The sequence below is a fragment of the Mustela putorius genome, unplaced genomic scaffold (genome assembly GCF_011764305.1).
Source record: "Mustela putorius furo isolate JIRA1106 unplaced genomic scaffold, ASM1176430v1.1 tig00000873_pilon_pilon_pilon, whole genome shotgun sequence".
NCBI classification, from domain to species: Eukaryota; Metazoa; Chordata; class Mammalia; order Carnivora; family Mustelidae; genus Mustela; species Mustela putorius.
In genome coordinates, this window is record NW_025421504.1 from 4762649 (window position 1) to 4774941 (window position 12293).

Genomic DNA, 12293 nt, shown 5'->3' on the forward strand with positions numbered 1-12293 from the left:
CGTATACCACCTTAAACTTCTAGCACCTTCCCTGAGCTCTCAGCGCCCAGACCCCCTTCCCAAGCCCTGGATCCCACACCCCACAGCCTCAGGCCAGCCTGCCCCACCCCCACGAACGATGGAGGCAACAGCCAGAGCAACAGCTCCCTAAGGAGGGACCAGGAGGTCTCTACCCCCGGGTGGGCTGCAGGAGAAGCAGGAAGCAGCCTCCGAGCTTGGGAGGGCTCCCGGCTGCCTAGGAAGATTCAGCTGACATGCAGGGCGAGTCTTGTCTCTCAGACCGTGAACTCTTTGAATGCACTGTACACCTTCGTCTCCGGGGCCTGGCACAGCCGAGGTGCTCAAAAGAAATCCAAAGAATGAATGAACACCGCTCGTAGAAAGCAAGACCAGTGCATGGGGCCGAGAGGGAGCTGTGTGAACGAGCCGTGAGTGCAGAGTGGAGAGGACAGGAGTGGGCAAGGCCTTTCCCGGGAGGCGGCGCTGCAGGATGGAGAGCTGGACTCTGGAGCCAGACGGCCTCCTAATGCTGTGTGACTTTGGGCAAGTTACTTAGCCTTTCTGAACTGCATAGTCCCCTCTAATTTAAAATAGGAGTGAGACATAATTAAAATAAATATAAAAGAAAAAGTAAAATAAAATAGGAATGAACCAGACAGGTACCCGGAGGAGGAAGAGGAGTTTGGAAGCCAGCCACAGTGCCGGGGACATGGGCATGCTCTGGACAGGGCGACTTGACTATCAGGTCATCAGAAGCAGCAAATGGAGGGACGGGAGAGGGTGGGGGGGGCCAAGACCAGTCTTGAGGGGCACAGATGGAAAGAGGAAGGCAGTGAACAAAGGAGGAAGATCGCAGGAAACAGGGCAAAGACAGGGAGATGGAGGCGGGCAGGGAGGGGGTGGGCGCCCCCATCCCGGGCCTGATGGCCCCTGGTGAGCTCAGGCTGAGCGGGAGCCAGAGGGTGAGGGCTGTGAGGGCTGTGAGAGGAGAGGGGGCATCCGTGGGCAGGGTGGGGAGAGCCTCCGGGAAGAGAGACGCCCCCCCCTTCACTTCAGTGGACTCAAGTAGGGAAGGAGCCTCTTGACTGGCAAAACTGGAATCATTCTGGAACGTGGCCCTTGAGAGTTGATCTCTGCTCCCCACCCCCTAGGCACAGGACACTCCCCGCACACGGGGGGGCTAGAGCTGCTGCTGGGTAGGGGTGGGGTGGGGGAGGGACAAGTCCACCCCTGGCCTGCTGGGCAGGGCCCAGGTGTCCCCAGGGGGCTGGCCCCAGGGTCGGGGAGCAAGGGGTGGGCTTTTGTGCTCTACACTCAGGGATAGCCTTGTCGCTAAAGAACTAACCAACTGGGCCAGCTCCCCCTGCTTGCTCAGGCTGTGAGTGATGGGGTGTCAGGAAAGTGGGGGGGGGGGTGCCCTGGCTGCTGCTCCTTCTCCGCTGCACAGCCCCACAGTGCCCCCTGCTGGCCACTGGCTGGGCCCCGCCCCGGAGGCCCTGGACCAGGCTGCCAGGGACCTTCCTTTCCCGCTTCCCTTACCCTGTGGCCCACCTTCCTCCCTCACTTGAAAGGACGTATCCTGAGGCAAAAAGGAAAAACGTGAGCCCCCATACCTATTTATGAAGATATCCTCCCATAATCTGAACCACGTGGCAAAAGCTAATAAAATCTCTATTTAAAAAAAACGGACGATAGATAAAACACCATGGGTGGCCAGTTGGTTGGGTTTGTCAACCCAACACTTTGTCAACTTTGTCAACACTTACAGGCTCACTCATTTCTGGTGGCTCTGGATGTCCCTCAATTTGTGGCCACACGGCCTTCTGTGTGTCAGCCTAAACCCAAGACGATCTCGTCTCGAGATCTTTAGCAAAGGCCCTTTCTTCAACAAGGCAGGTGGATGAGAATTTGGGGGCCTCCGCTTAGCTGGCTTTGTCCATAAGAGGAGGAAAGAGCAAGGAAGCAAGCAGAGACCCCCCTGCTCCTCCTATAAGCCAGACACTTGCAGGGCCCTGCTGGTCTGGCCAGGCCCTGCTCCAAGAATTATCCAGAGGGCCCTCTGGGGTCCAGAAGGCTCTATACAAGGAGCAGCTGATAATGGAGGAGGTTAAGGAAGTCGAGGGGGGACCTGGGATCTGAGACTGTGGGGGGAGGTGGGAAGGTCCTCCAGAGCTTCAGAGAGAGAGAGCGTGTCCTCACACCTAATATTTGGTTTCTCATTCCTGACCCGACATCTGGGCCGATGGTGGGGGCCCAGGTGTTCCGAGCTTGGGAGGGGCGGGGGATCCAGACTCTGCCCTCACTTCTACATCCCCTTGGGTCGTGGAGCCTGAGGGAGCAAAGCTCCCCCAAAGACCTTTTGTGGGGCGCGTGGGGGGCTCAGTCAGTGAAGCGTCTGCCTTCAGCGCAGGTCATGTTCCCGGGTCCTGGACCGAGCCCTGAGTCGGCGGGCTCCCTGCTCGGTGGGGAGCCTGCTTCTCCCTCTCCTCTCCTTCTCCCTCTCCTGACTCATACTCTCTCTCCCGCTCTCTCCCAAATCAATAAACAAAATCTTAAGAGAAAAGGAAAGAAAAGGAAAAAGAAGAGAAGAGAAAAGGGAAAGACCAGCTTTTGTGTTTCTCAGAACAGAGAGGGGCAGCACTGATGAGGTTCTAGAACAGAGGTGAGGTTCGGTGGGGTGAGGTCCAGAGCTGATGACCAAGAAAGAATTCTTGAGACGTCTTTGGTGCAAAATGGTGGTTTATTAGAGCTCGGAGACAGGACCCGTGGGCAGGAAGAGCTGCTGCCCTGGGGATGTGAGGAGTGGTCTGTTATATACTTGTAAGTTGGAGAGGGGGTTAGGGATGGCTTAAGTCTCTATGGAATTTTGGAAGCAAGGTGTCTAGGACCTTGAGGGTCCAGCTACTGTCTGGGGAAAAGGTTATTCATTACCAGTAATAAAACCTTCTCATGTGACCCTTTAGATGTCTATCAGTGGGCCATATGCTTGGGAATGATTGTGGACACTATCTTGGAGGTTTAGAGATAAGGTTTCCAAAGGAATTGTTAAAGTCGACTTACAGGATCCTGGCTGGGGGTGGGGGGTCATCAGTCTAGGATTGTCCTTTGCCCTTAACACATCCTTAAGGAGGGGGTAGTTCAGTCCCTAGAGGAGAGTCACTCTGCCTGTTTTAAGGTCTTGTCAGTAGGTAAGGAAATTAATAATTCTTCTTCTGTCTCTGTGTCCCACATCAGCACCATGTCACACTGGCATCAAGAGACCCGCACTGGTTCAGATCCACACCGCCTTACTCTACCACCCAGGACTAAGCCCCAGTTACAGGGGCCCAAGACGGGGAGTCAGGTTACCGCTGGGGCCCATGGGCTCTGGAATGGTTCCTTTTTCTGCTTAGCCCAGAATCTCCCCACCCTGGGAGCTACTTCCAGGGGCCCCAAGGAACTGAAAGCCTTGAGGTGACCCCCACCCACAAGTGCTGCAAAGGTCAGGGCTGCAAGCCACGGTGGGGGCACGGGGAGGGCAAGGACCAGGCTCCAGGAGGAAGAAGAACACAGACCAAGGAGTTCCCTTTTTTTCTTCCTCTGTCTTTTTTATTTTCTTTTTCAAATTTACAAGTATACATTTATATATTCTTATTCTTTTTAAAAAAGATTTTTTAATCTATTTGTCAGAGAGAGAGAAAACAGAAGCACAAGCAAGGGGAAACGCAGAGGGAGAAGCGGGCTCCCCGCGGAGCAGAGAGCCGGATGCGGGGCTCCATCCCAGGACGTGAGCCGAAGGCCGATGCTTGACCAACTGAGCCACTCAGGTGTCCCAACATTTGTATATTCTTATCGTTAAAGATTCCAGAAATACCTACCTGTGAATTTAAAGTAAAACATGACAGGGGCACCTGGGCGGCTCAGTCTGTTGAAAGGCTGACTCTTGATCTCACCTCAGGTCTTGATCCCAGGGCTGTGAGCATAAGCCCCGCACAGGGCTCCATGGTGGGCAAGAAGCCTACTTTTAAAAGGAGGAAGGAAGGAAGGAAGAAAGGGAGAGAGAAAAAGACAGAGAGGCACGAGGGGGAGGGAGGGCAGGAAGGAGGAAAAAAGAAAGAAATGACAGTCTTTCTCTAGGGTCTCTCTAGAATATATGCTGCTCCAAGAATACATGCCCCACTCCCCAGCTGCATGCAAGGCCATGAACAAATGACTTGAATTTACTGGGTCTCAGTTACGCATCTGTACAATGGGCTGTTGGGAGGATGAAATGAATTGAGACATATACAGAAAGCATTTGGACCACGCCTGGGGTTCCTGGGGCATCTTGAATGACGTATGCAAAGGGAGCCACAGGGACTGATGGCGGACACAGAGGAGGCGTATCTCCTCAGCTCATGTACTCACTCCATTGTCCCGTTGGTTCGCTTACAAAACACAAGTTCAAAGATAAAAGTATTAGACAAATAGACAACAGAGCATTAAATCTAGTACAGAGCCCTTCTGGGGCGCCTGGCTGGCTCCATTGGTAGAACACGCGACTCTTGGGTTCAGGGTTGTAAGTTCGAGTCCCATGCTGGGTGTAGAGAGGGCTTAAAAATAAAAGATAAAATAAACAAAATAAAAAGAGCCCTTCTGAGCACGGGGCTCCGTGCGACTATCCAGGTCACGTGCCCGTGAAGCCAGCCCTGCCTCTGGTAGGAACTGAACCTACCAAGGAGCTTGGAATTGGATTGTCCCCTAGCCAGGCTTGAGATGCCCACAGGCTCACTAACACTTCCATGATAGCCTCATAAGATACCCGGAGCCCAAGAACCCAGCTAAACCACACATGGATTCCCGAGCCACAGAAACTATGAGGTCATAGTGTGCATTGTTTTAAGTGCCTAAGCTTGGGGGAACTTTCTAGATATTGACCCTTCGTCAGTTACAACCGTCGGGATTGCTTTCTCCCTTTTGCTTGGCTTCTCACTTTGTGGAGGGCATCTGTGCGGCACAGAAGTCTACAGCTTCTATGCCATCAGATCTGTCCATCTTTTTGTTTATGGCTTCCGGGTGGAGCTTCTAGGCTGAGGTGTCTTCCTGGGGAACCCTCAGCTACTGTATTAACTAATGTAACTCATCAAACGGCTAGTTAGCAGGTATGCTGGTGTATTTGCCACCAAAGCCGGTGCCCCCCCCCCCCACCTCCCACCCTTCCCCCTACGGTCCTCCCAGGGTGACTGCGGCCTCCATGGTGAGGCAGAGAAGATGCAGCAGTGATCAGGGGTCTGTAGGATGAGCCCAGCCAGGATCTGGGAGGTAATGTGGGCTCCAGAATAATATTCCAAGTCCGTTCCCAAAGGCCAGTCAGAATGACCACGTCTGGGATGAGACTAGGATGCCCCAGAGGAGGGCTGATAAAGGATTGAGAACAGCACGTGCAAGAAGCGACTGCTGGGGGAGAGGCAGAGAGTTCAAGGTCACCCTGGGGGAGGAGAGAGCTCCAGGAAGAGGAGCTGAAAAGCATCTCAGGGCCCAAGAGTCTGACCGCAACAGCCTCTGGACACTGGATGCCCCAGCCTTTCACCTGGGTGGCAGGCAGCTCCGAGGGTACCTGGGGTCTTGTAGTTCATGAGCACCCAAATTGAGAGAGGTCACTGGTGCCCCTTCCTGGGCATGACCTTCTGAAAGGAGGGCAGGGTGGCAAAGACGAGTTATATAGGCTTTTGCAGCTTACTAACGCCGATAAGCCCTTTATGGGTGAGCCTGTAGCTTTAATGCCTGTCGTGTTTAGGTGGGGCTGCCAGGTGTTCTGCTGAGAAAGAAGGAAGAGGGGACAGAGATGAATCATGGCTTCCCCGGATTGTCTAGACCAGGTGGGGTTCCTTGGTGCCGTGCCCCAAATCACCACTAGGTGGCGACTCTGCACCATCAATGCTAGCGGTCAGGGTCCAAGGAGATCCTGGCTCCCTTTTCTGAAAAAGCCCTCAACTTCAGCCGGCCCAAGCTCTCTTCCTCGAACTTTGCCGGGCTAGAGTCCCTGAGTGGGGAGGGAAACCCAGAACATAAATGGAGAGGACATCTGAGGTCCTGCGTCAGCCAAATTCTGGACAGAAGGGATGCCTTTCTGATCCCTCTTCTGTGCTCCGTTGCCCCAGCCTCTTTCCCCAACCCTTTGACCCGGACCTTTGCAGTAGCCTCTTCACTCACTCACCTTGCTAACTTTGCCAAACTTGTCTGTCCTAAGCACAGCCAGAATGACCCTTTTGTAATACGGGTGTGGTCCATGATGCTGGAAAGAACATGGGTCTAGGGTAGAGTACCCAGCTCTGCTCCCCACCAACTGTGTGGCCTTGGGCACAGCCCTATACCTCTCTGAACCTTGACAAGAAAGTGAGCTTCATTCAACAGAGCTTTCTTATGTGTTCTAAATTTCTTTGAATTTCAGCTAATAAAAAGACTCCTAATATTTTTACTCTCTTGGACAAACACAGGGACATCCTTCAAAGGTATATTATCTGAACTTTTTAAAAAGTTTTATTTATTTATGAGAAAGAGAGAGAATGAGCACAAACAGGGGCAGCGGCAGGCAGAGGGAGAAGCAGACTCCCTGCTGAGCAGGGAGCCTGATATGGGACTCGATCCCACGACCCTGGGATCATGACCTGAGTTGAAGGCAGACCCTCAACCGACTGAGCCACCCAGGCATCCCTTATCAGAACCTTCCCTGAGTTCGCTAACTTATGACTTCAGGAACCTCTTGCCCTTTCTTCTGGGGGTCACGATGTCCCACCTTCTTGATCTGAAGGTCGTGAGGTGGGGGTCTCGGGATTGCTCAGACATGAAAGAAAGCCTATCATTCTCGCGTGCTGGGAGGGGGTGCCGGTGGTAGCTGCTCCCTTCCCCAGTCTTCCTGCAAAGCAGTGCTTACAAAGGACAAAGCTTCTCATTTTAAAACTCCGAGTGTGTGGTCTTTATTCCACAAAGCCTGTTTCCTCATCTATAAAGCCTGGCTTGCCTACCCTGCAGGACTGCTGTTAAGATGAAAATCGTAACCATGTCTATGAAAGCACTTTTCAAAGAGTAAAATACTAGATGCAATTTTCCAGTTTAAAAACTCCCCACTGCTTACAGAAAAATAAAAACGCCTCTCCAGACCTAGCAGAATCTCCCTTACACACGTCCTGCCTCCCGCTCCTTGCTGCCCATCAGCCTCCCCAGCACGTCCTGGGATGCAGCCAGACCAGGGGCCAGAAGCTCCCTGACCATAGCCAGGGATCCCGCACTCCTCTGTCTTTGTTTGTCTTCTTCCCACCAGCAATTCCTTTCTTCACCCCTCCCTGTCCAGACCCTCCTGATACCATTAGGCTAATTTTATTTAAAGGTTTTATTTACTTATGAGAGACAAAGAGAGAGCACCAGGGGGTGCTGAGGGAGAAGCAGACTCCGCCTGAGCAGGGAGCCTGACGCAGACGTGGGGCTCGATCCCAACACCCAGAGATCATGAACTAAGCCGGAGGCAGACACTTCACGGACGAAGCCACCCCGGCGCTTCCCCCTTTAGGCTAATTTTAGAAAAAGTTTAGACTGTGTTTTCTGTAAGTGATTAATACATGCACACGGTATGAAATGAAAAGCACGTGTCTGTCCTGCTCGTCTCCACTACCCTCCCACGCAGGGTCACCCCACACATGGACTTCCAGACTGTGTTTGTGGATCTACCAGCAAATCCATGGGTACGTTCTTTAAACACAGGCAAATGGAGTTATGTCAAACATGCGCCCGGCTGTTGTCTGCTTTCCACTTCATGTATCCTGGATGTCTTTCTCATCATCAGCACACAGAGTTGCCGAACTGTTTTTAACGGCTGTGCAACACGACCGCAAACTATACCCTAGTCTGTTCGACGCCCTCCTGCCCTCCGGCTGCACGGGTGCAGGGGGTTGCAGCCAAGGCCACAGTCCGCATCCCTGCGCCTACGTCGCTGGGCCCTGGGCGGTGGGCTCTGTTTCCAGGGGACAAATCCCTGATGTCAATCACCGCCATGAGTCCCTCTCCTCCTGGGGGCTCCTACGGTTTTCCTAGGCGTTCCAGGACCGCCCCCTTGGCTCCGGTATCTGGAGAATTTGCCAGAATCTTAAGTCAGATTGTGACTTGCCTCCCGCCCCAGCTGCGTCAATTCATCTCCTTCTGCCTCGGGCTCTTCATCGCTAACATGGAGAGGATCCTAGTGGTACCCCTTCTGAGCTGTCACAAGAGTTGGGATCACACTTCACAGCCCTCTGATCAGGCCCCCCTCATCCTTTTTCTTCTAGCCCCTGTGCACTTCCACCTTCGCAATGAGCCCCAGCGCTTTGCACACAGGCCCCAATCTTGTTCCTCTCTGTCTCCACAGCCCCCCGGGGTTTGTGGCGGGCACACAATAATGGGTCCTTGCATGTGCCACTGGGAAGCAACCCTCCAGCACTGGTCCCTTCTACTTCTTAACCTCCCATCACCACCCCTCTCAGGAGCTCTGTTAAAGGGTTAGGGTCTTGGCTGTGCCCTGAGACCAACAGGATGGCCTGATTTTGGTCCCACGGAACCAGCCCCTCCCCCCCCAGCAGAGTCTCCCTTCAGACTCTGCTCCTCCAGGCAAACGTGGAAGGGGGAGATAAGAGCCTCCAGGGCTGAGAAAGGGGCATGCTGACCTTGGGGTTCCTCCCAGCTCCCCTGGCCACAGTTTTGTCTAGGCCGAAGGGGGAGTCTAGGGCCAAGTCCTCTTACTGCTGAGGAGGAAGAAAGTCCACCTGGGTAGCCAGACTCGGGTCAAGGGGCCAGGAGGGCAGAAGGACGGGGTGGCCCAGAGCCAGCAGGGGCCCCGGCTGGCACACCACACCCGGCTCCCACCCAGCCCACACCCAGCCCACGCCCACCCTGGAGGGAATTGGGCGGGTCCTGCTAATGCCTTTAGGAGTAGGGAGGCTCAGCAATTTTGGTCCTGGCCACAGGGCTGTTAAAGGTGGGACCCCCAGGGGGCCACTGAGCTAGGGAGAGGTAGGGACCCAGGGAGATCAGGAATCAGAGGCCAGCTTCTCTGGGAATAGGAATTGGTTCAGAATTGATGAGAAATGTGACAACAGGAACAGTAGTAACCATAGCAGCTGCCAGAAGCTGCTAGCACAGGCCAGATGCCCCCCCCCCCCCCCCCCCCCCCCCCCCGGCTTCTTACATGACTCCAATTTACAGAGGAGGAAGCAGAGGCTTGGGGAGGTGGCAGGATTTGTCCAAGGCCACAAAGATAGCAGGTGGCAGGGTCAGGATCTGAGCTTAGGTCCTCTAGCTGTGGGCACCCCCCCTTGTAATAATAACCCCACTAATTAACACTTGATGGGGCAACCTTTTGCAGGTTCTGTTCTCTGCATCCCCATGGCCAACCACATGAGAAAGCCAGGCAGGCTTTGCAACTTTGCAAATTAAGAACGGGCTCCAAGGGGCTAGAGCGTGGGCCGAGGCCACCCTGCCTGGAGGCAGCGCACGCCCTCCTCCGGGGCCCCGAATCTCCAGATCCTGAGGGCTATCCCCTCCTGCTGCAGGTGTCCCTGTGAGCCAAGGCTTTGCCCCATCAGGAAGGTTGTGTGTCGCCGGGCCAGAGACAACATCGAGTTTTCACTGGGTGGCCCTAAAGGAGTGCTGGGACTCCTCCAGAGAACCCGGGCACCCACGCAGGCACCCAGCGCGGGCTTCCCCCCCCCCCGCCCCCGCCCCCGCCCCCGCCCGCTCTCCGATCCCAGGTGGCGGGCGGATGAGGGCGGGGGAAGTTGAGCGAGCAAGACCCGGCCTAGGAGGGCGCCTCCGCCCCCAGCAGGATGAAGAGGACTGAGATCAGAGGCTTCGGCCGAGGCGGGACCCGCAGCAGAACTTGGAGTAATTGAGAGGCTCCAAATACGTTTCAAAGAAAGGGTGAAGCGCTCGAGGAACAGGCCCACTTGGCCTTAGAATGAAGGAGCTGGCTGGAGCCGATGGGAGGTGGTCATCAATGGAGTGACTTCTCGGGGGCGTGGGGGTGACGTGATGGCAGTGCAGACCTAGATCAGGCGCTTTGTCCGGGAAGGAGAGGACGGCGCCGGGAAGAGACCAGCTCCGGCGGAAAACAGGGTTCTGCCCAGGCGGGGACGCCCCCCTCGCCGAGGGGGCGGAGCACTCAGCGACCCTCGCAAGTCCCGGGCTCCGCGGCGGCCAGCTGCAGCGTCCCGCAAGGACCGGAGCTCCGGCCACGCCTCCCGGCCACCAGGCCCCGCCCCTCTGCCCGCCCCGCCGGCCCGGCTCCGCCCCCACCGCCCGCGCGCAGGTAGGGAAGAGGCGGAGCGCCGGGGCCCCGCCCCCAGGAGCCACCGCCCAGCCGCTGACCCGCGCCGCTCGGAGCTGCGTCCAGGGGACGTGGGGCCGCAGGGAGGTGAGCGCGGGGCGAAGGGCGGAGCCCGCACGCGGAGGCCGGGCGGCAGGCGCCGTAGGGGTCCGCGGGGTCGGTCCCGAACCTCGCCTGGGGCGACGGTGCGCGGCCCGCGAGGGTGCTCGCCCTGCCGGAGCGCTCGGGCCCCACGTGGGCCTCGCCGGAGGCCAGAGGTCGGGGCTGGACTCGGACGGAGGTGCTGGACCGGGTCTGCCGGTCCCCGGGGCTCGGCTGGACAAGACGCCAAAGGGGGTCCCTTGGCCACGGGTCACCAGATGTGGGGAGGGCACGACTACTGGGCCGAAGTTTAAGGCCGCGGAAGGAAGGGGACAGGACCGCGCGGTCCCGCCTTCCTCCCAGAAGCGCCTGGAACTCCGATCCTTCCCTCTCCTTTCAACTCCGAGGCAGAGTTTGTGCTCTCAGCCTCGTTGGGGTGGAAACAGGTGCGGGGGAGCGGAGTCACAGCGAGGCTAGATCGAAGCTCAGAAATTGGACCCAGAAGTCCTGACTTCTGGACCGAGGGCCTTGGGGAAGGTTGGCCCCCTCTGATATTCCTCCAGGGCCTTGGGTTAGGTTAGGGTTGGAAAGGGTTATGGCTGCTAGAGGCACCCTCCCATCCCCGGGCAGAGGGGAAGCCCAGGTCTCACCCGAGAGGGCTGAGGGGTTGGAGCTCCTAAGAGGGTGTCTGAGCTGGGAAGGGCTGCCAAAGACCCCACAGGTGCACTGGCAGCTGGTTCCCAAGTGGCTAGAGTTAGGACCCCGTGTGGGTGACATTGGCTAGTAAAAAAGATGTGCTCCTGTTCACTCTGTAGGTAGGGTGGAGGGTAGTGGGGAGTGAAGCTTGTTCTAGAGCAGTGAGGTGTCAAGGCGGGGACTGATTATTGGTGCCAGGAGATATCTGACAGTGGAGACATTGCGGTTATCACAGCTCAGGAGAAGGAGGGGAGTGCTGTTGTTACTGGCGGCTAGTGGGTCCAGGCCAGAGATGCTGCTCAGACATCTTAACAGCGCACAGGACAGCATTCCCCCCCCCCCAAAGAATTACTCTGCTCAAAATGTCAGTGCGGGGGCGTCTGGGTGGCTCTGTGGGTTAAAGCCTCTGCCTTCGGCTCAGGTCCTGATCCCAGGGTCCTGGGATCAAGTCCCGCATCCGGCTCTCTGCTCAGTGGGGAGCCTGCTTCTTTCTCTCTCTCTCTCTCTCTGCCTGCCTCTCTGCCTACTTGTGATCTCTGTCTGTCAAATAAATGGGTGGAATCTTTAAAAAAAAAAATGTCAGTGCGGTGCTGAGGTTCAGAGACCCTGGTGCCGCCCCTGGTTCATCAGGTTACTTCTCACTGACTTCCCCTGCTTGCCTCAGTTTCCCCCGGAGTTAGGGGAGGAACAAAATAAACTTGAATGAGATAAGAGGTGTGAGAGCAGTTACTCCCCTAGCAATAGGCTCCCTTTGGTGCCATAAACCTTCCTCTTCCCTGCTCAAACCACAGTCTCTGCACAAAGCCGGTCTGGGTGCTGTGGGACAGGAGCTGAGTCCCAGGGGCTGGGAACAGGGCCTTCTCATAGCTCAGTCCTGGAGTGCCTCACCCCTAAGGCAGCCCTCAAGCTCAAATATCCCCCTGGGGGAGGGGGCAGATGGGGGAGGGGGCTGTGTTTTCATAGATTTTCCCAAAGCTGGATTGCTAGGACAGGCATGGACTCCTGGCATCATGTGACCTGCTGGATTTTTCCCTTCTAAACTGACACCGAACTCTTCCAGCTATGTACACCAGGGAAATATCCAAGGACTAACAGGCTTCTAATTCCCTGCAGCTCCCCCAGTCTGCTTCCCTCCTACAACAAAAAAGGGCCTCTGTGGCTGTGGGAACCCCGAATTAGGCAAGAGGCCCCATGGTGGGCCCCGCTG